Raw genomic sequence first — 24,921 nt, 5'->3', positions numbered from 1 at the left:
AGACCCAGGCGAAGGCTCTTGATTGAGTCACGGCTCTGGCTGCATGGTGTGAGAACTGTTTGCACTTCTCACAGCTGAGAGAAGACCCTGGAAATGACACGTTTTACACCTCTTAGATGAGACTCCGGAGCTAGAAAGCACTTCACTCCCGTCCCTCTGGGACGAAGAATCTGTTTGCAGTAATCACTGGCAGTGTTGACAGAATGTTCAAAACCATCTGCTCAAGGGCAAGTGTTAACTCTATCAAATCCTAATATTTTAAGCACACTGATCCCTAGGCCCAGGAGACTCCTGATGGAGCTCTCCTTGGGCTGTGTGTCAGCCCGCCGTCCCTCATTATACCACTGCAGAAAGCCAGAGCTCAGTGGGGAGAGGCCGTTAGAATGAGAAATGCAGCAGCAGAATGCACTTCGTTCAAGTCTTGTTAATTATGATGAATTCGAGGCTTTCTGATTTTTTAATACAATAGTTTCTGCGTAATATATGCATATTTTGCCTTTAAATTTATTGTTTGTAAATGGGCTTCCTGATTTGTTAGAATCCAGTACATACCATCTTCAGGATGGGCCTGTATAAATTCACAGAGACTTACTGTGCACACGTAATTATGTACAAATAGTAATACAGACAGGCATATGTCACCGGACTAGAATATTTTACCAAAATTATTTAATAAAAATAAAAATTCAGCTGGAAGATTGTTGGTACATTATGCTCACAATAGCAGCCAGTCATCAAGTTGTTTAAACTGGTCAGAATAGTTATTTACTGTTAATATGCTTAATATACTTTGCTAGCACAATTGCTCCAAAATGTTTCAGAGTTAAAAGCATATAGAGGCCGGGCGCGGTGCCTCACGCCTGTAATCCTAGCACTCTGGGAGGCCGAGGTGGGCGGATCGTTTGAGCTCAGGAGTTCGAGACCAGCCTGAGCAAGAGCGAGACCCCATCTCTACTAAAAATAGAAAGAAATTATATGGACAGCTAAAAATATGTATAGAAAAAATTAGCCGGGCATGATGGTGCATGCCTGTAGTCCCAGCTACTCGGGAGGCTGAGACAGGAGGATCGCTTGAGCTCAGGAGTTTGAGGTTGCTGTGAGCTAGGCTGACGCCACGGCACTCACTCTAGCCTGGGCAACAGAGTGAGACTCTGTCTCAAAAAAATAAATAAATAAATAAATAAATAAATAAAAGCATATAGAACAATTAGGGGGTAAAGCATGTCGCAGTACAAAACATTACAGAGCCCAGTGAGCTAAAAACATTGCCTTTTCAAAGGGAGCCAGTTTAAATTTTCAAGGACAAGTTTGAGCTATTTTCCCCATTTACCCCACTGGAAAGGAAGCACCTGCCTGAACCATCACAGAACATCTCCCTGCTTCCCCACCCTTGTCAAAGACATTTCAGGAAAGCTCATATTATCTGTCATAATGGCCTTCAGGAGTTAAAGGAATTAATAAGAAACCTAACACTGAGAGAAGGTTCTCAGCCATAAACCCCTAAAAGTTGAAATATGACATTGTAATTTTTAATTTTTTGTTTCTGTTTTGTGTGTATGTGTGTGTGTGAGAGAGAGAATTTCATCTTATTCTACTTACTATGTCAGGCCATTGTAAGTGCTCAATAAATAATGTTAAATAAATAAATATAGGGTTTGCTCTACTATGACATTAATATTATCTGGATTTATGTCCCAGATATACAGCAAAGTAATTGGGGTAATTCTGTGGTTATAGTCACCACCAGCAGCATCAATATCATCCCCCCATAATAGTCACTGGGTGTGTGCTGCCCTGTGCCAGGCACTTTTAATACCTTTTCTCATTATCTAGCTATAGCAGATACATTAAGTAGGTCCTATTATTATTATAAGCCCCATTCAGAGATGAAGAAACTGAGTAGAGAGCTAAATGTCTTGACCATAGCTAGTAAGCAGTAGAGCCCAGACTGGAGCCTGGGCAGAAGGCTCGAAAACTCATCCATTCAACATAATGCTGAAGCACCTCTGAAACAGAACTATTTAATATTTACAGAACTCTTGGAGGCCAAAGAACTTAGACAGAGCTGCACATTTTCTTCCACAGTCCCATTAAATGCTACCCATTCATTTCCTCGTCAGACATTTATTGAGTGCCAAGCACTGTGCTAAGCAGAGGTGATATGGAGATTGGCTTCAGGGCCTTGAGCAGTGCTTCTTAACTTTTAAAAGTTGCACATACTTTTGAAAATCTGAAAAAGTTATAAAACACCATCCTAGAAAAATGCACAATTTTGTGTGCATTTTCAAGGGTTTTGTTTTGTTTTGTTTTTGGCAGGGGGAGAGTGCTGTGAACTATATGTTTAGAACTCCTGGGAGAGGCTGCCATGTAATGAAACATGGCAAAACCTATATAGACATTTAATAAAATTTCTAGGATAGTATGAAGAGAGGGTTTGGTAACTGCTTGGAGAAGGCAGGAAAATGATTCTTGGGCTTCTATGCATTAAACAATTAAACTGAAACCTACCTACATGGTCCCATCTCACATGGCATTTAAGAGCTCTACGTTTTAATTATTCCATCTAAAGATGACCTTCAAGACTTCTCCTCTGACAGGTTCTGAGGCTGATTTCCATGAGAGGATTTTTTTTATCATTTTATATTTATCTCTGCCATCCAGTGAACATTGTGTATTACTCTCATTATTCAAAGTTTTGTTGTAGTTCCCATTTTAACACTGACTCTGTGTCTATGTCTTTCTGTGTGTGTGTGTGTGTGTGTGTATGTATGTATGGAGAGAGAGAGAGACACTTAGTGAACATGTAAGCACACAGATTCACTCATAATTAGGAGTCCTAGGTAATAGATGTTCTAGGATTATCTGGACCTCTTGGATCAGTTGCTCAAGGTTTCTGAGCTTCTGTTTCCTCATCTGGACAAGAATACCTAATTTTTGGAGTTATAAAGATTAAAATAATGTCTTTTTAAAAAAGTGTCAGTGTTTATATCAGGCACATCTTAAATATCTTAAATTCTCAATGAATATTAATTCCCTTCTCTGTTCTCTTCTCCTCTTTTTTTTTTTTTTTTAATATGCTGTTTGTAAGAGGCTACAAGGTTAGAAACCTTGGTCTGCAGGGAAGAAAAGGGAAAGTAATGACATATTCATATAAAACTCCTTAGAGGATGGTTCCCTGAAAATTAACTTGTATTTATGTTTCAATATGTGCCTTTCATGTTAGCATTACTTGAGATGAGGTTACCCCCCCCCCAAATTCCGTAATTAAAATAAATAGACTGGCATAGTAGTTTGCTACGTAAAGATTTTTAAAGAATGATTTCATTTTGTGCCTATATCTTGAAGGTCAGCTTTTCTTGGATTCTCCTGAAATGCGTAAAGAGTTTTGCAGTAGAGTTCTCCCTCTCAATATACTACCATTTATTCCTTCAAATACCTATGTGGTATTGAAAATGAAGCACTGTCCTAGGTGCTGAAAGGGCTGTCAGAAATTTGAAAGAGCTATAGACTCAAGACAAGACTAGGTAACAATGAGTGATAATTTTTAAATGTACATGTGTGTACAGGCAATAATTGTTCTAAAGAATATCCTGTACATCTGACAATGAAATTTAGAAATGATGTGCAAAAGTACATCCTAAAATTCTACCTTTAAAAATTAAAGAATATAATTAATATAAAACATGTATTAATTGCCAATAGACTGTAAAGCCCATATTAATGCAAAGGGCTATCATTATCTTAATTTCCAGGATGATCCTCAGGGATAAAATGAAGATTTTTATAAGGTATGAGTGATTTTGTTCTTTGCTTATTTACAAACTTAATAATAAAGATGTTTAGTATGTTCTGTAAATAGTGACTTCCAAAAATACAGAGCATTCAGGTTTTTCTACATGGATAGTTTTTATTAAAAAGTCTTCAGAGGAGTGTTTAATTTGTTTTCTGCCCTATTCACTCAATATGTTCTAATCTTTCTATTGGCCAGGAATTCTCTTCTTTCAAGAATCCTGAATCTTGGCCATTTGTATTTACTTGAATGGCAGGAAGCTGGAGGTAGCATTCACCGATGCAGGATGGTGAGGGAAGAGAGTAACTCCCTGATGCTTAGAGAGAAGAAAATACTGCGTGTTCCCTGACATTTTTCACGGTCAAGGCCTAATATAGATGAATGACTTTACCCTTTGGGAAATGAGGATACAATATGAGACTTGCCAGCAGGGTTATGTATCTTGGGTGGGCCTTGATCACAGAGGCAATGAATGTCCAAAAAGGGCAAATAGAAGATTGAAATTTGTATTCAATTTTTCTGCAGGCTGTACTGGAAGAGGGGAAATGGCTTAAGTCCCCCTTGGGAATAAGTGTCTTCCTCACTCTGTGCAGACATTTAGGAAGTATCGCAAGCTGTGAGCTTCTCCGAGCACATCTCATCTCTTGCTTTTGCCTCGCTGAGCCCCTTCCTTCTGTTGCTCCCTCCTTCCAGCTGCTTCTGTGGACTCCTCTGTCGTGTCTCATCCCCCAGGGCTGCTCAAATGTGATTCCCCGGAGCCTCTCTTCCTCTCCAGCTGCATCTGTTCACCTCCCCTGCTGATGGATACACTTCTTTAGCTCAGGGACAGCAAGAGGAAATGATTCCAGCAGCTAAACAGCTTTTATGCAGAGAGAATATTTAAATATTCTCAGTTTGCATGATTCCCTTTCACCTCATGCTATGCTCAGGGGTTAATGGAGACAATTTGGGCTTCTCTCTGTTGGTAGAGACCAGAAGACTTTTAGAAATGAAGGCCAAGGTCTTGCAACACCCCCTCCCCCACACAAAAAGTCATACTTCTATGTACAAGAGTAGAAATATTTTTCTTCATCAAATTCGTTCTTTTTAGATAATGGTGCCACCTTCTAGTACCCCCCCCACTCTGAATAAGACTCCTGCCAAATTAGAAGCTATTATTAACATTTATCATTTTTAGTAGATGAAATTTTAAAATGGGCATTGTATTTTAAATGTTTATATCACTAAAATTGCCTTTTGATATGTAAAGTGTATTTTTACAGTACTATTTAGTGGATATTTAATTTTTTTACTTTTTTTGAAATAAGTTCATTTGTGAAAATTTAAGCTGTGAGACATGGTGCAAAATAACCTGCCAGGCATGGTTGCTGTGAAGATTCAATGTAGTGTCAGCGTAGCACAGTGCCTGACCCATAATGCTCAATAAATACTAATTTACATATATATGCATATCTACATACGTATCTGTATGAATATATATCCTCCATGCACCTGTCCAATATGCATATTTATCTTTTAATTAAGTATATAGTATGTTCATATGTTGCTATGCCAGTTTACTTATTTCCTTATTCTTGGATATTTACCTTATTTTCATTTTTCTTTCTTTTCCTCCTTTCTCTTCCCTTCCTTGCTTTCTTCCTTGCTCCCTTCCTTTCCCTCTTTTCATTTTAAAATTTCTCTCTTGATTTTCTTCCTTACTTTTGTCCTTTATGCATCCTTTCTTCCTTTATTTTTTCCTTTTTTCATTATTCTGACATGTATCAAGAACATCTTGTGCACTTTTTTTTAATCTTTTTTTGTAATCTTCTGTTGTGATACAATCTCCCCAAATAAAATTCCTAGGTCAAAGGTCTGAACAATGCTTGTCTAGATTGTTTTCTTCAATGTTGAGCCATATTTTTGTAGTAATGTATATTCTTATATATACTAGGGTCCCCACAGTCCTGTCAACATAGAGTTTTCTTATTTTTGTTTATTTTTGCATGTGCAATAAATGCTTAATGATACTTTTTAAAAGTCTTTTGTTCTGTTAGCAAGACTATAATTTTTCCATTTGATAATTTCATATTTCAATTGTCCTGTGTGTAAACTGTCTATCTTCTTACACATCTTATACCGAGTGAAATCTGGGTAATGATTTATATATATTTCTTTCAAAGTATTACATATTTTGAGTAGCAAATCAACCAGTAAATATTAGTTTAGTGACTATTTTGTGCTAAGTATTGTTCGAGAAATAATAGGGAAGAAAGGATACAATGATTAATGACACGGTCCCTCGCTTCAAGGAGGTTTGAGAAGTTCGTCTAGTAAAAGATGACAGGTATATAAACAAAGTGCATTATAGCGTAACAGGTGTTGTGGTGGAAATATGTATAGGGTTCAGTGAAGCCACACTGGAAGTGGAATAATTACTAAAACTAGGGAATAAAGAATACCTTTATTGTGGAGGATCATAGAGCAAACTTTTATCAGTAATATTTGTCACTTGTTTTCTTTCTGATTCTCTTGGGTCTGTGTCTCTTTTGACTGTTCACCAAAGCAACTCATTGCTTTTATTTGCCTGTAATACCACGAGCTTCTATGACTCAGTGGTATATAATAACATAAGTGTGTGCAATACTGTATCAAAATATTAATACATATTGCTATGTTGTGCTTTATGGGGAGCTCAAGGTGAAACTAAATATAATTAATGCTGAAAGAGACATAGTCATCCACACTTCGTTAGTCTGAGTGTCCAATTAGTGGCCATGCACAGTCTGAAGTTTGAAGTTGATCCTCTCGTGTCCACCCATGACAGCTCTCACATACCTCTGCCAGAAAGTGCATGGAATGACCTCATTGGAGAGTGTCTTAAGAAGGATTGTGAACTCTGAAATGTCCCTGTCCCTTGCTCCTCAGGACTCATCAAACTCTATAAACCCTGATCTTTCTGATATCAAAATCTTAGGCTGTTTCTGAATGATAGTAATGCAGAAAGTTCCTTGGGGTTCCTTTCTTCCATGGAGAAGAGAGTTTGCCTAGTTTTATCTTCTGCTAGCTTTAACAGTTCATTTTGGGGGTGGACCTATCATAAGTACTCAAGGACTACTTCAGTGCTTGGCTGGCTGGTTGGAATTACAGCCCATATGAAAATGTCCATTTTTTCCTCCTTTGAAGACCTACTTTCTCTTCCCATCTTTCTACTTCTCTTCCTTCTGTGCTTTCTTTTTGCAAATGTGGTTATCTTAGTCTATGAGCTGCTTGAGGGCAGGAATACCGTTCTATTCATCTTTGCATCCCATGTTTAGCACCAGTGCTGGCACATGGTAGGCCCTGAATGAAGCATGTCCTCCCTGTCTTTGCGATCACCCTAGTTGTTGCTCTTAATGTCAATGACAGTAAGACATCTGTATGTACCCACATTCCCCACTCCTGACCCCACTCTATGTGAAAGAATTGCTTTGACGCCAGGTGTTTATGTAACCACTAGAGGGCACTGTTTTGTCAGAGGCTGTTTCTGCCTTTTCTTCAATACCAAGATAGACACCTTAACTTCATGGTCCATTTCTAGCTTCAAGTTCTTACTATTTGTTAATGAATGACTCTGAGTTTTCCATCACAACCATGCTTGCAAATATATAAGCACAATAGTAAATTTTGATTTAAAATAATTGTAATAATGTTAGATGCAAGCTAATACTTATTGATATGACAAATACATATTTTAATAACAAAAGAGAACTTGCCAAATAAGAACCCTCATATACATTAGGGTAATTCCTTTATGCATACTTATTTTTTTCAGTTTTCCTTCTGACCAAAACTAGAAAAGCAAGTAAAGTTTCCATCAAGTCTCAAATTTCATTTTTGTACTTTCATATTAAAAGCATCATGTGATCGGGGAAATTCCAAGTGAAACACATTATATCCCAATTCCAAAGGTAACTTAGGTGGAAATGTGTTTTGAATGAGAATGGCAGTATCGAGTCTGCTACTTTTAAAGCTATAAAAGCTACATTTTATGAAGAGTTTCTTCTCCCTCTTTCCCTTCTAATCCCACAGAACTATCTTTAGGCAGAATCAAATTAGTTCCTGGGCTTTAATGTCAAACAGTTTGAGTTTGCAAATATTTTCAACTTATGCGTGAATCAACACAGGGGATATGTGAGAAGACAAAGCTGCTCACACTGTCAGCAAGCTTCCAAACACATCATTAACCCAGTGGTGACGTGGGAGGCCCCTCTGTAGCTATCTACGGAAGCTACAAAAGAGGGAGAGGGTAAGAGGGAGGGTATCTCTTCCCAAATTTAAAACCTTAACTCTGAATTATGTCATAGGATTGAAGGAGATGGTGGGACCTAGTAACCCCTGTCAACAATTAAGGAAGAAGATTATCACAAGAATCTTTGTGATAATCTGTTAGTAAACTCTCTTTTACATTATGTTTAAAGACTTAAAAAATGTGGCATTTTTTTTTTTTTTGTGCAGGCTGCAAAGTCATTTGTGAAGTGTTTAATTAGGCTTACTCTGATTAAAAATGTAGGCTTAAATATCTGTTGATTTTGTGACAAGCTGTGGATGTTAATTGTCATGATTGGTTTTATTTTGTATTCCCAGGATAACAGGATTTTATGTGAGTAACCATAGTTGGGGAAAAGAGCAAAAGTATAATTTTTAAAAAGAAACATGTATTTCTTAAGTTAGCCAGATGTTATGGGACCACATATATAGGAGGCATTAAGCCTGAGACAGAAAAAATTTGAAAGACCTGGAAAAGAAATTGAGGCCTCCTCTCAACCCCCATCCTTAAATTTACTTCCAGCAGAAATGGATGATAGTTTTTTCATGAACTTCATTTGCAGTCTAGAGCCTATCTAGCTTCCTACTCAATAATCCCAACATTTATATTTATCAATGACACCACTTCTCTTAAATATTATACTTCTTTTCCAGAGGACTTTAAAACTTTTAACAAGGGGAGAAACCATTTCTTTTCACCTATTTGATGTAGCAGATTATTTATAGAGCCAACATGTTGACACACTATAAACTGTAAAAAATGAGGCCTAATAAGGTTAATTGTCATCTGAACCTTTCTCTGTAGGCTGCAATCTGTGGGCTTTGATTGTTTCTCTGGGGGAAACTCTGCCCAGATGGTGAAGTCCTCAAGGCCCTGACCCACAAGAGGCCTGCGGAGATGGAGAACAAGGTGCTTCTCCACAGACTAATTAATTTACTAGTATAGCACCTGTTCCAGAATAGATAGGGCTGGAAGGGAAAGCAGTCCCTGGGCACAGTGGCAAGCTCGCGGGTAAATGGATTTCAGCTGATTATATTAAGCTGATGCTTTGATCATCTAAAGGCGTTAAAATGGAAATATGTTTTTTCAGGCTGTTGGCTTCTGTGAGTGTGGTTTGTGTTATTATTATTATAAATGTTGGGTAATAGAAAAGTCTGCTTTGGATTTCAGCACGTCCCATTTAAAAAGTGCACATGATATTTGTGCATTTCTATTTCCAGTTTAGAAATGTATGTTGTCATAAAGCTGCACCTTTTAAACAATTCTGCTTTCTTGTTTCCATTTTATTCCAGCCAAATTACTAGCTGGAAATCAAACACCAGCACAGATTCCTTTTAGCTGGAACATTTTATTATGTACTCACACCTTTAATTCAATGTGTGTAATTAGGCTTTAATCAGCTGAACACTATTTGTGAAAAAAATATCAGACACTTCTTTAAATGAAATTCTGGTAAAGTCATGCTATTAAGCTTTGGTGACTAGTTACTGGCACGAATAAATCCTTATGTAAACAAGGCTTGGTAGTAAATGGATTTACAATGTGAGTCTTTCTGCACTCGATTTCACTTTATTGCCTCTTTGATTCCCAAAAGGATTAGAGGTAATTTTTTCAGTCCTTTAGATGCCATAAAACTGTTTCCCTTTCCAAATTAACACTATGATCGTCCATGTAATGTGTTTGGCAAACATGAGGAATTTATAAGACCACCAGTCTTATGTTGCATAGCAATGGAGATAAGAACATGGTGTCTTAAATGTCATGGCCTTACAATGGGAAGCTTTCATCAAGGTTTTAATTGGTGTTTTGAAAATAGAAAAATATTCTTCATCATATGGAAGACAGCCTAAAGAATGCTAATGATTATAGCTATTTGGTAAATTAAATGATTCAAACTACTTCTATTACCATTATGTGTTAAATTCTGACATTGCAACAGCAAAGTGCTGTTAACATTATGACAGGTAAAACTGGGTCCCTTTTTTTAAAAAGAAGATATCACACAGGATATGAAAATATAGCAAGCACAACAAATTTAGCATATAATCCTGAGGTTTATTTTCGGATTGTCCTCTCTGGTTGTATCCTTATAATCCTTGGAACTGTCTGTTCTGTGAAAGAAATTGAAAATTTCATGGATGATTTTTCTTGGCTTTTTCCTCCAAAACTCCAAAAGCATTTTTTAGAATTTTTTTAGTGAGTTTATTTCTTTCATATACATTCTTTGTTAAAAATCAAAAAGCACAAAAATGTATATAGTGAAAATAATTAATTCATGACTCTGCTCCCTTTATCCATCCCCTTAAATTGCCCAGTTCCTCATGTTACCCTCTAGCGGTATTTTAATGGTGCTTGGTATGATCTAAAGGACATGTGGGCTATTTTCCAGGGATTTGGTTCTATAAGTAATACCACTGTTAATATCTTTGGGCCAATGATGCAAATACACCTGGAGTATGTATTCCTAAAAGTAAAATCATTGGGTCATAGGACACATGCATTTTAAAATTCGGTAAATATTGCTAAGCTGCACTTGAAATATGATATACGAATGTGACTGCTTCCTCACAACCAGGTTTGTTTTCCCCCCCGAACCTGAAACTTAAATATTGTATCTTATTATTTTAATTTGCATTTCTTTAATTAGGACTGAGGTTGAGTATCTTTTCAAATGATTAAAAACCACTTCATTCTCTTTTGATGTGAACAGCCTGTTCATGTCCTTTGCCAGTCTTTCTGTTGGGCCTTCAGTGTTATTCTTATGGGGTTGAAGAGCTCTTTATGGAATAAGGAAATCAGCCCTCTGTCTGCCAACACACAGCATTTGTCATTTCGGTGGCGTTTCCCTTCATATCTGTCTCTCATTTACCGTGCCTTCCATTCCTCTTTTTTTTTTTTATCATTGGCTGTCTGGATTTAGGGTTGCTTAATAACTCCTGAAAACTAGAAATGATAATGTCGTGGGAAAGGGGTTAATTTAGGTGTTTTTGTAACTTTGACTTTTGATGAAGTAGGAGGAGAAGGACTGAAAGGGCAAAATTAAAAAGAAGGTGAAGGGACTTTAGTGATTTGAAAGAGGGGCTTTTACACTGACAAGACCTTGAAAAAAAATAGTGTTTATACACAAAAAAAGCAATTTACTTTACCCATAATTTTCTGCTTTTCTTTTGCTATTATTACAGGTATTTGTGTTACAGTAAGAATTCTCTTTCTAGATGTTTTTGCCATAAAGTCATATTTTTGTGTTTTGGACATCACATTTTGTGGTCATAAAATGGAAGTGATTCAGCACAATGACCTTGATCTTGGATGAAGTGGAGAGGGGAGAGAGAGAACAGCATGACTAACAGCTCTTGTTTAAGCACAAGTAACTTTTTATATTCAGCTCTACATGGTGACAAAGTAAATATAGAGACAGGTTTTAGACGTTTATGGCTTTATATCAAAGTAAAATATATTTGTGATGCCCGAAGTTACCATCATCATTATTATCTTCAGAGTAATGGTTAAAAGCATGGGTTCTGAAATCAAACAGCTGGGGTTCAAATCTTGGATCTTTCATTTCTAAGCTTCATGACCTTGGTTAAGTTCTCATCTGTAAAATAGGGAAAATAAGAGAAACTACTTCATAGGCTTATGATAGTGATAAAGTGAGATAATGCATGTTTCTGGCATAGAGTAAACTCTATCAATATCAGTTCTTATTATTGGCTTAATTAACTATCAAAGAATGTTTCTAAAATATTATCTAAATTGTACTATAGTCAACCAGGTTCAAAGTGAGTGAAAGAACAGATGTAAGATTTCCTTACATATGCTCAAATGTTATAGTCTCCATTAAACCTCATTTAATACATTACCACAATAAAAAAAAAAATGTTTTCTTGGGATCACAGTGTTATATTACAAAAATAGAATAAAAATTTTGATTCTTTATAATTTAATGAAAAATGAAACTTATTGACTTCATTTAATCCATGTTTTTAGAATAATTTGTTAATATTGATTGTAACAATAAGAACATCAACAAGTAAGATTCTCGTTAACCAACTGCAGGTTTTTGCCCAGGTTTTGCTTCACGAGGCCCCAAGCTCAAAACCAGTGTGAGTTAAATACAACTCACACGGCACTTTAATGTGTTAGTTTCTGAATCAAGTTACTTCATGGTATCTCTCCTTTCTTTGGAATTCTTATCCAAACCTGGGTTAAAGGTTAGAATCTGATACTGTAGTTGTACTTATCAGATTGAAGTTAGCATCTTCCATGGCAAAGTGGCAAAGGGCCTCTTGTATGCTTCGCTAGTCTTAGAGTGAATATTGGCTACTTTCTTTCACCTCAGTCCCCATTGCATTCATATGTTTGCTCATGCTGTTCCTTCTGTTTGAAATGCTCTTCCTGCCTTTACTAGTTATGTAGAAAAAAATATACATATGTCCCCCTCTATCTGTCATGGACATCGGTAGCTAAATTTTATTCTAAGTCACTTGTGCTGATGAGCAAGAATAATGCAAAGAAACACTGGTAAATAGGGTATGACCATCCAGTATTATAAGGGAGACGAGTATGTTTATTAGTTTTAAGTGAATGACTTTCAATCACTCCAGTCAACAGTTCTGATACTAATATTTTTCACGTGAAATGATTGCTATTGTGTTGGTTAGTTTTGCAAATCAGAACTTGTTTGCAGAACACCATTAGGCCAATATATCTTATCATAATATTTGCCAGTACCACAGGTTTTACAAATTAGTTATTATGACTGTCGTTTTCTATTAACATGAATTTACTGATTAACTAATTTATTTACTTTATGAGAATTTATATAGTACAGTGCCAGTGTTCCATGACTAAGAGTGAGTGTGTGAATTCTTGATATTAAAAACAACCACCATTCATTGTACTTTTTTTGTCTGACTCTACATGCCCAGAAAGTGGCTGATGGAAAAGATTATAAAATAGTCACTTAGGAAATTAATTAGTAACATTTACAGGCAAGACCCTGAACCAAATGTCCTTTAGTTCATAATAAACACTATTAAAATAAAACTCAATTTACAAGGTTTCCTTCATGAGTGACCACAATCTCATCGGAGGAAGATCACTGAAATTGTAATGCCTAACAACTTCATTTTTTTCTCACATAAACAAATGAAAATAATAATCAAATATCATTTCCCTCTAACGAATATGTAAAAGTTTAACAATAGTAGTCAGTGCTGGAGAATGCAGTGAAATAAACACCCTCATAAATACTTGGTGAGGCTGGAAAGTCATTTGGCAGTATATATTAAGATCCCCAAAATGGTCTTCTCGGCAAAATGGTTAATTGAGTACACACATCTAGCCTCTGATCTTTTCAGGTTCCCATTAAATCACCAATGACATATAAAAATTGGGAAATGTCAATACTGGGCTATACTGCTACTACAACTGATAATAATAATCTGAACCCAGAATCCCAAATAACAACAAAAATTGGGAAATGAGTGAGGGAAGGAAAAGGAAGAAAGTAACACGTGCTGTTTTTCATCTAATTCAGGAGTCATTAGATGCTGTTCATTATGGAGAAACTTGTGTGCATATGTATGTGGGTATGTGTGTGTGTTAAAGGTAATCACCAGTAAAGTAAAACTGGGATAAGTGTTTTCCAGATTACTAGGAAAAAATAGAATATAACAAAAATGGTTCATAATGTAAGATATGAAAAAGACAGAAAATAATAAAGTTGATAACTTTTCAAACTTGAATTCAGGGATATGGGCTACATGCACAATAAGACCAATTAAATTTTATAATTTCATTTTAAATTTCAAATGGTGGTTATAAAAGGGGGTGCAGGTACGGTCTAGCAGCCAGGGAAGTGAGAGGAATCATTCTGGATGTCCGCAGGCAGGTGTGGTCTCACATCTGGCCTAGAGCTTTGGCTGTAAGTAATTCCAGTTACCCAGAATGAGTGAGTGGGTTCGTACTTCTCAGTCTAGAAAGATTTACAGGCTCCAGATTAGGAGCCTCACTTAATTGCCATGAAAACTGTTACCCTTTAGTAGGTATGCATGTTTCAAGCCCAGGAAAATTTAAAACTAAGTATGGAAGGGCTAAGAGAATCAAAACCATAGTATATAAACATTTTTGTGTTAAAAAGGTATCTGTGCATATTTAGTATTTTATATACTTGGATTTTGAGGTAAATTTGGTCTATTAGAGTATATTTGTTCAAAATCCATTACTATTTGTCTACTACAGCTTTGTAATTACAGCTTTGTACCACATTCAATTTTAATGTGGTAAATTTTTAACTTGATACGTTAAATTGAATGATTTAGATTTTTACATTTTTAGGTTGAAATCTAAAGTTTAAGCACAATATTGGCAACCAAAATAATTTAATTGTATTTACAAATGTAGACATTGGATTTTTTATTTGTGCACTTAGGAAGTTTAGGCTTGTTAATTCAGACAACTGAAGTTGTCTGAAAAAAAAAGAAGCCAAATACATTAAATGTATATAAATGTAGTTTTAAATGTTTGAAAGTATTAAATGATCTATAAATGGGATTGAGCATTACAAAAAACATCTTTTAGAAACAATTGCTAAAATCTGCCAAACTTATAAATAGCATTATAAATTTCTTAAGCTCAACTTAAAAACATAAAGAAAAATAAGATTTTTAAAAACTTGTACATTATTACATTGAATATAAATTTTAAAGCAAAAATAAACTCAATAATAGACATTTCTGTATTTAAAAGCTACCCACAAGGACAGCAAAAAATTCAAATTAATATGTATGATAATAGATAAAAATAAAAAAGGTGACAATATTAATATTTGTAAAGTTTAGGGCACGAAACCTCAAGTGGGACAATGAAACTCATTTTATATTAATACAAAATCCACAGTGAAGGTAAAATAATCATAAACTATATTAAGTGCAAATAATGGCATTAAAATTTTTTATTAAACAAAACTTACCAAAATATAAAGAAAAACACCCTAACAAACATGAGAATAGAAGACTTTACACACTAACAGCAAAAGATGTCTTGAAACCCTAAAACAAGTTCATATTTTTCTACCCTGAGTTTTCACTTCTAGGAATCCACTCTAATGATATAATTGAAAATGTAGACAAAGATTTATATGCAAGAATATTCATTAAGTGTTAATCATAATAGAGAAGAATTAATTACTCAAATGTCTAACAATTGGGAAGTGATCAAACTAAGGTTCTTAATTGAAAGGATCTTCGAACACCTGGGATTATATGCAAAATTTGGTGTACCTGTCATAACTTTCATCAGCTTCACAAGATGGCTAATGTCACCATAATAGTAAGAATAACTAAATAAAATTTTGAGCATCTATCAACTGTTAGTAACGTAGCCAATAAACAGTTTCCAAATAATTTTAATAACATCAAATATTAATTTTTTAAATTTCCAAATAGTTTTAGTAAACCTAATAACAAGCATAACAAAAATGTTTAGTATGTTATGTGGAGTGAAGATTAGCTAAAAACTCTCTACATGCGTGGCAGTTGAATGAAGCCTACACAAAAAGTGCACATCCACAGACTCAGACACAGAGAAGGAAGCATCTATGTGGAAGCTTCCTAAAGGCAGGAATTTTGGGCTATTTTCTTCACTTCTGTAGACTCAGCATCTGGTGTAGATGCTCAAAAAATATTTCTTGAATGAATTATTGGAATCTAACCAAACTGTTGACAATGATGATTTGAGTGATAGGATTATGAGTATTCTTTGCTTTCTTTATATTTCACTTTCCAAATTTTCATCAATATGCCTTATTATACTTAGAATGACAAAAAATTGTATGTTTAAAACCTGGGCCAGGACTGCTCCTATTATTAGTCTTTACACTAACAAGAAACTTTTCCTTTCTTCCCTCAAGATTCCTTTTCGTAGGTGGTTTGTTTCAGTATTTACCATCTGAAGTCAATTTTATCACCATGCTGCTTAAGAGTCTTGAATGAGGCCGGGCGCGGTGGCTCACGCCTGTAATCCTAGCACTCTGGGAGGCCGAGGTGGGCGGATCGTTTGAGCTCAGGAGTTCGAGACCAGCCTGAGCAAGAGCGAGACCCCATCTCTACTAAAAATAGAAAGAAATTATATGGACAGCTAAAATATATATATAGAAAAAATTAGCCGGGCATGGTGGCGCATGCCTGTAGTCCCAGCTACTCGGGAGGCTGAGACAGGAGGATCGCCTGAGCTCAGGAGTTTGAGGTTGCTGTGAGCTAGGCTGACGCCACGGCACTCACTCTAGCCTGGGCAACAGAGTGAGACTCTGTCTCAAAAAAAAATAAATAAATAAATAAATAAAATAATAAAAAAAAAAAAATAGAGTCTTGAATGTTTATTAGCCAAATTTTACATTCAAAGTCCAAAATATGGTCCCAATATAACTTACCAACAGAATCTCCAACTCTTATATATTAGAAAATGCCCTTACCATGTTCATTCTCTGTTCTCGATGTTTGCTTCCAGGGAGAGTGAGAGGAAAGACACTGGTAATCACCTATTCCAGCCAAATGGCCATCTTGCTCTGATCCTACCACTGTGTTCATAAATCCTGCTCATCTTCACTCCCAACCACTCTCTCCTGTTTCTGATGTCCTTTAGCACCCATTCTGTCTACAGATTCTTTTGACTCAACCCTATACTCTTTCTGTTTTTCTAAAATGTTTCATAAGTGTGTGTCTTGATTTCCCCAAGGTGCTAGTAAACCTTCTGGGATTGGGAAGAATGATACTTCTTTATACCTCTTATGAAGCCTGGCACAGTGCAATAAACATAGCAGATACCAAACACATATCTATTGAAAATGGCTGGAGGTTATTCAGTTCTAACACTGGTCAGAAAAGGTGAAAAAGCAGAGCTGTGGACTCAGGCTGGGGTTCAAATCCCTCCTCCATTAATTACTATTTAACTTTGTGACCTTATGTAAATTACTCTCTGTGAGCCTTTAATGATAGTTTACTACAGTGGTTATAAGTTCTTACTCTGTCTTCTCAGCTCTATCACTTAATGTTTGACTTTGAGAAAATTATTCTGCCTCTCTGAACCTCAGTTTACTCATCTGTGAAGTAGAGAAACCAATGCCAACTAGCTCACAGGGTTGTCAGGAGGATTAAATTAATAAAGCATGGGAAAGCCCTTGGCATAGTGTGGAGCACATGATAAAGGCTTGCTTAAAAGATAGCAGTTATTTTGGTATTTGCAAAGGCAACAATGGCAAAGAAAAGTCGTTATGTGAGGCCTACACCTAATTCATAGACGTTCTATGAATGTTAAATGAGTTTGTGCATACAGAAGTGCTTAGCATGATACTGGCTTAATAAATGCTGGCAATCATTATTTTAGTTTCTTATACAATGATCAGTAATATAGTCATGTGGCACATAATGACATTTCAGACAACAATGAACCACATATAACATGGTGGTCCCATAAGATTATAGTAAAGCTGAAAAATTCCTATTGCCTAGAGACATTGTAGTGCAACACATTACCTTTTCTGTTTAGGTACATTTAGATAAGCAAATACTTACCATTGTATTACAGTTGTCTACAGTATTCAGCACAATAACATGCTGTACAGGTTTGTAGCCCAGGAGCAATAGGCTGCACCATAGACCTAGGTGTGCAGTGGACTATACCGTCTAGCTTGGTCTAAGTCAACTCTATGCATTGGCACATTGATGAAATCGCCTAAAGACACATTTCTCAGAATAAATGTTGAGCAACACATGACTGTACCTACCTTGAAGAATTGTTGGTTGGATTCAATGAGAAATTAGTGTAATACAAGTGATTAATAGATCATATTAATAATTTCCTCTCATCCTCTCTACTCCATTACTAATTCTTCTTGACTGCCTCATGTGGTGGTATTAAACATCTAAAGGACTATTGGGATACTCTAGTCATGTCTGAATGTAGAAATGGTTTGTGAAAACAAGTTGGTCCCACTGAGCTTCTCTATGTATTGTCACTCAGTGGCATTTACTTTATATCCATTTTGACTTAAAGTGAAGATAATATTCAGATTGTAGCAGAACCAAAAGGAAACACAATTCAATAGCTTGCAGATGTAGAAAATGAGGCCCAGAGAGGTTCTGTGATTTACCTAAGGTCACACAGCATGTTTTCTGTGTAGTCCTGTGTGTTATACGGGCTTGTGTTACCTCTGCTCCCTTGGGATTGCTGATTACCTGTCCTAAGCCTCAGAACCCACGTGAGACCTGCACAGTGTCCTACAGAGAGCTGAAAAACCTGCCTCATCTTCTGCTAGACCTCCCAGAAAATACACTTAAATAAAAGTTCTTTGTTTTTATTTTTTTCCTAAACTTATGTTATTTGTTAAAATGGCTATTTAATATTAAAAACCAAAATTAAACAGGGGAGGGAAAGAAAAGCATTTCTTTAATTTTTTTCCCAGTTGCTTTTTGTGCAGGTGGGTTGCTGCAGGAGTCCCCTCTTCCAAAGCCCATCTGGGATGTTAGTTTAGCTCTATTGATGTTTAAGACTCCGTCTTTCATCGTAACCACATGCCAAGACAATAAGTAATTGAACCACATGTTTTGCCTTTTTAAAAAGGTGTAATCTCCTTCTGAAGTGTAGAGATGTTTAGCAGGATTTTTCTAATTTATCTGTCATCACACCATGCGGGCTAGGCTCCAAGCCCCGACTGCACTGTCTCTTTATCACCGTCTTTTGATGAACACCTGTTTCCAGCATACAAATATATCTGCTGAGAAGCAAAATTAAAATAATTTCAACAGTATAGGAATAATTAGGAACCTTTTTTGAAAGGTCCACCTGTTCCAAATATCAAAATATCATATTTAGTTGCACACACATCCTTTTATTACTATATATTCTTTATGCTAGGTATGTATATGTTTGATAATAATTCTCTGATAGTCCATTAACTAAAAAAATTTTCATGGTTAGATATTCAATTGTAAGCAATTTTTAAAACAACCAGAATTCTCCACGTTCATTGAGAGAGAAAATGAAGGAAATTACTCCAAAGCTTCTAAGAGAAGAAACATTTTAAATGCTCTATTATTTATGATTGGTTATGCCTTTTGTTAAGGACTTGACTTCTTCATAAATACAACAATAATGATTGTGAATCTGAAGTTGGTTATAACAGATATTATTTTTTAAAGAAAAGATATAAGGGCCCTTATAAGAAAAGTTTTTTGTTAAGGTTTGGGACATTAACACATTTAAATCAACAGATATTAATATGAAGAATTATAATTTTTTATAATTAGCATTAATATCACTTTATATTTAAGGCTTTATCCCTCATGCTTACTCTTGGCTTTCCCAGAAACATTGAGCTGGATAGTTTGAGATTTAAAAGCAAAATTACATGGCATCTGTAATACCCCAGTTCATGGGGTCTTCACCAAGAGTGACCCCCTGTCCTACTACTGCATGGGAGAAATAGCCATTTCCAGAAATTCATGGTAAAAGAAGATAAACCCACACAGATTTTTACAAAAATACCCAGAGTATGAGAGCTTGATATACAACAAGCTGTGTAATGATTTCCATTTAACATTAGCCACACTGTTGCTCACTCTGGATAAGAAGTAACTGGGTATTTATCCAAACACTCTATAAAGCAAATTCACAGGTGAGAGCCAAGTCAATGTAGAAATATATTACAGTTTGTCTTCATTTGCAGAATGTGAAATCTGAAGTGCCAAATTTTTTGTTGTTTTCCATCTGACAACATGGAAAAAAGTAAATCACCGCTTGTCTGGCCGTTCCATGCAAAGTTGTCCATGAGGCGTTTTGTGACTGGTTGCTTTTTAGCTGTCGGGGACATTTTGGGCAGTGGTTATGCACACAAGACTAATTACACTAATTAGTCCACACCAACGTGTGAGCAGTAAGCATGTTTTTACAATTAGGATGTAATTTTAAAAAATCCTTTATTGGGTACATTTAGAGACACAGCAGTTTCGGATTTACTATACAATAGAAAAAGGAATTATCCAAATTGAATAAATGTAAATTTCAGCATGGGCAAATAAATTAATATATGGCAAATGAAACCTACACTTGTGTCACAAATATGCACTTGTATAAGAATGATTTTTCTAAGCAGGTGTAGGGATTGTAGCTTTTGTGGTCATCAAATTATAGTGATCTCAAATCACTTTGCTTAATGCAATATAGCAACATCATACTTCTACTAGCTTTTACTTCTGATTTGGATAGTTATGTTAGGCAGAATAATGCCCCCACCTTAGGATATCTACATTCTAATCCCAAAAACCTGTGATTATGTTACTTTACACAGCAGAAATACTCTTGGCAGATGCTATTAAGTTAAGGATCTTATAATAGGGAATTCATCCTGGATTATCTTGGCAAAGCCCGTGTAACCACAGGTGTCTTTGTAAGTGAGTGAGAGAGGCAGGAAAGTCAGTGTCAGAGCTCTATCATGTGAGAAAGACTCACCAGGTACTGCTGGCTTTGAAGGTGGAAGAAGAGGCCACAAGCCAAGGAATGTGGGCAACCTCTAGAAGTAGAAAAGACAAGGCAATGGATTCTCCCCTGAGCCTCCAGACCGGAACATGGCTCTGCTACATCTTGATTTTAGTTTACTGAGACCTCCAGAATTATAAGAAATTTGTGTTGTTTTCAGCCACTACAGTTGTGGTAATTTGTTATAGCAGCAATAGGAAACTAATAAGGTTTTTTCTTGGCTTCTCAGAGCCTCAGAATCCTTATCTGTAAAGTGCTAATAACATTTGCTTGTTATTTTGGTAAGAATTTTTAAGATAATGCATGTGAAATTGCTTTAAAATAATCAAAACTTTAAAAGATAACACCTTTTATGAAATCAGTAAAACCATTTCTACAATAACTGATTGAGAAATTCTGCCAATATAAGACTTCATCATTTAAAATTCTTCCCCATATCAATTAAGAACTAGTGATAGAGAATATGGAGTATGTCCAGCTAATATAGAGTATTAGAAAGCATCTATTAGAACATATTGAAGCAGCCAGAGAAAAGGATTGAGTAAATGACCTGGGCAGTGTAAAAGCCAAGAACATAACTGATGTCAACAGGACAGCAGAGATCCAATGGACAGGAAATTATCTCAGCAGGGCTGAGGAGAACAAAAATACTGGGACTTGTTAAAAGGCTAAGTTAGATTATTCCCAGAAAAAAAAAATAGCTTAAATATCCATTAAACACTATTTTCTAAAAAGATGGGTAGACAACTTTTTGCTCAGAGGTATTCAGCACTGAATTATATTAATTAGAAAAAAATGAAAACCAACTTAAGTGCCCAAACAATTAGAGAATGATTAAGTAAAATATGGTTTAACAATCGGATTAGATATTGTAATAAAAAGTACTTGAGAAAAGCTTTTAATAACCTTTGGGGGAAACAGATACATATATGGAGTATCTTAACAAATATGTAAAAATTCTTTTTAAAAAGCTAGGAGGAATTTTACAAATAAAAATATTATCACTAGTTCTCTCTGAATGGTGAAATAATGGTGATATGTATTCCCTTTTTCAATTCTTCCTTTTTCAATTTTCTAAATTATGCATACATTAATTTCTATAATTCTCCTAAACCAGCACACATTTTAGAAAGTTATATCATACTTGTAAGAGTATGTACTTGTTTTTGTTTGTTTTTTGTTTTTGTTTTGTTTTGTTTTTTGAGACAGGGTCTTGCTCTTTTGCCCAGGCTAGAGTGCAGTGGCACAATCATAGCTCACTGAAGCTGAACTCCTGGGCTGAAGTGATCCTCCTGCCTCAGCCTCCTGACTAGCTGGGACTAAAGGTGCATGCCAATACATCCAGCTAATTTTTTAAAATTTTTTTGTAGTGATGAGGTATTGTTATATTGCCCACGGTGGTCTCAAACTCCTGGCCTCAAGCAATCCTCCCACCTCAGTCTTCCAAAATGCTGGTATTATAGGTATGAGCCACTGAGCCAGGCCCAAGACTGTGTACTTTTAAGTAGGTAAGTTTATTTGCTGTTACCATTTCCTAATTAATGACTATATTCTCTCACTTTTAACTTAATACAGTGACATTTATTGAATAGCTGCTTTGTTCCAGGCACTTTGCTAGGTAGTGTGGAAAATATAACAGGGAATTAAATATATTAATTGACTTTGTAAATTTCAAAGCTATGGGACAGAAAATACAAACAAATAAACATTACTGTCCAGGTTTGAGGTGTAAAGACAAGACTAGGGAAGAACAAGGGAAAGTGAGGTTAGGTGAGGGGTAAGGAAGGTCTCAGCAGAACATTTAGAGATGACTAGGACGTGAACAGAAAGAGATTTAGGGAGGATGGGATTATGTGTGGGTAGAGATACAATTAGTAGGTATGGATATAGGAGAAGAGAACAAGGGGATGTTGGGAGGACGATAAATATTTCCAGGCAGTTAGAGCAGAGTTTGGGGGAGGGAATCGTAAGAGGTTGGGTTGGAGGAAGAACGGAGTTGGAAAGGAAGCCAAAGACCAGTTGTTGCGAAGTGTCTGGAAGTTTGGGCTGGTAAATCTGGACGTCAGCTTTGTCTACACTAGCTTCTTGACACTAAACCACCAAGACAAAAATTTAAGAAGAAAAGACACACAATTATCTGAATGTTTGAAGCAAGGTGATGGTCTAAATGATTACTCTTTGTTGAAATATTTTAGAATGTTGAAGACACATCCACAGGATAGGTGGGTTCCTCCGTTAATAATATCTATGGGCCAGGATTTTAAGGAGGTGACTTCGCTGGACTGCTCACTTGTCCCGTCAGACCCCCAGGATAAATTTTAAGGCAGTACTGTAACTCTAGGATTCAAATTCAGAACACGGAGACTGAATTTGTATATTTTTCTAAATTCAACCAGTCCTTCCTGCCTCAACTTCTTTAACATTTATTTGGTATTTGGTATCTGTTTCCTCCACAAAACCATAGCTGTTCAGTGGTTAAAAATTGTGTGTTTTCATATTTGTTCTTCTCTTATATTTGGGAATAAAAAGATAACCATACAGTTTTTTAAAATAATTGATTGGCATCCTACCTATTTGTGCCAATTCGTGTGCAGCAGCACCTGCTTGTTATGTAGAGTTAAAAGATTTTTGTTGGGTTCAGAAACCATTGCCTGAGATATTTAGAAGGACCATGGCAACATCCTGAGTCCTCCAATGTTATCTTAGCATTTTCCCCATTTCTGCTACATTTTCAGATTGAACATATTATTAGGCGTAATGTGTTTTGCATGGTTCACAATTTAATTCTCCTTTTTAAACTACCAGTATAAGTGTGTGGACTAAGAAAATATAATCCCTTTTCCTTTTAGGAGATTTCTTTCCCACATGGTATTTTAAAGTCTTTTTCTGTGTCCATCAGATCTTTTGGCAGTTCACGCTCCATTCTCTTAGACTCTTTTTAATGGCATGTTTTCCAAGCCTTTTGTCATTATTACTACCCTTTGGATTCTTTCCAAATTAGCAATCTTTTTTTATATAGAAAGAGCCAAAAATTGCATGCAGTTTTCCAGACGGAGCTTTCGGAGTATGGTGAATAATGGGATAATTACTTCCCACGTGAGCTTCAGTGACACCCAAATGGATTCGTAGGCGTTCTCTTTTCCCTTTTTATTTTTTATCCCAAAGGATGATGTTCACTAAGAAATGATCAAATCTTTTATTGAGGAAAATTTAATGAGGAAAAGTTTTGCTAAGTAACAAATTAGGTAATGCCAAAATACTGATAATTATCTAAAAGATAGCCATTTCTTTTGGGAAGTACTACATTTGGTGGAAATTTCAAGCTCCAATTAAGTGCTATATTTTGAGTTTGCTGCAGTAGTAGAGAGGGAGTAGAGAAACCCTCAAGGGGAGAACATCACATTAACAACACATTTAGCTGTGCAGCATTGGAACCTCCACCAGGGCGTAAGCAAAAAAGTGAAATTGACATCAGTTGGCATAGCTTATTTCTGCAGATATTTAGATATGTTTATTTAATATCTACTCTGTGCTTGGCACTGTTCTATATGCTAGAGCTAAAGATGTAAACAAAATTATTTCTGATTATAAGCCAGATTATTTCTCTTCTTGCTCAAAAGTCTCCAGTGGCTTCTACTCCCCTGCCTCTGGCTTACAAGGTGTCCTATTATCTGGTCCTCATCACCTCTCTGACCACAGCACCTGCCCTCTCAAACTCATTCTTTTCTAGTAACAGAAGGCCTCAGAGACTCCGCACTGAGCTGGAAAACTGGGGTTCAGGGCAGAGCACTGAGAATCACTATTATCAAATCCTTCCTTTATGCCAGGCACCATGCTAAATGCTTTGCAGATGTTGCATTCAAGCTTTCCATCAAAGTAGAAAGATGGTTATTATTGCTGCTGTTATTTTTATTAGCAGTAGTCATTGAATATTACTAATATTAGTAGTGCAGTTGACCCTGGAACAATACGTATTTGAAATGTACAGGGCCACTTACACATGAATATTCTTCTGCCTCTGCCATCCCTGAAGACAGCAAGACCAAGCCCTCCGGTAAGGCTTCTGGTCAATCGTAGGCTATTAGTAGTTAAGTTGTTGGGGAGTCAAAAGTTATATGTGAATTTTCAACTGTGCAGGGGGTCGGCACCCCCAACCCTCATGATGTTCAAGGGTCAACTGTAGTTTTAGACCATTATTATCCTCTTATTAAAGAGAGGTAATAGTAGGTAACTAGTTCATGGTCACTTAACTAGTAAAGGTGAAACCAGATCATGGTGCTCTAAAGACCTCCATGTCTTTGGCTGGTCT

This window comes from Eulemur rufifrons, chromosome 7 (assembly GCF_041146395.1).
Source record: "Eulemur rufifrons isolate Redbay chromosome 7, OSU_ERuf_1, whole genome shotgun sequence".
Taxonomy (NCBI): domain Eukaryota; kingdom Metazoa; phylum Chordata; class Mammalia; order Primates; family Lemuridae; genus Eulemur; species Eulemur rufifrons.
The sequence above is the reverse complement of the archived record's forward strand: the minus strand, read 5'-3'. Positions refer to the sequence as shown.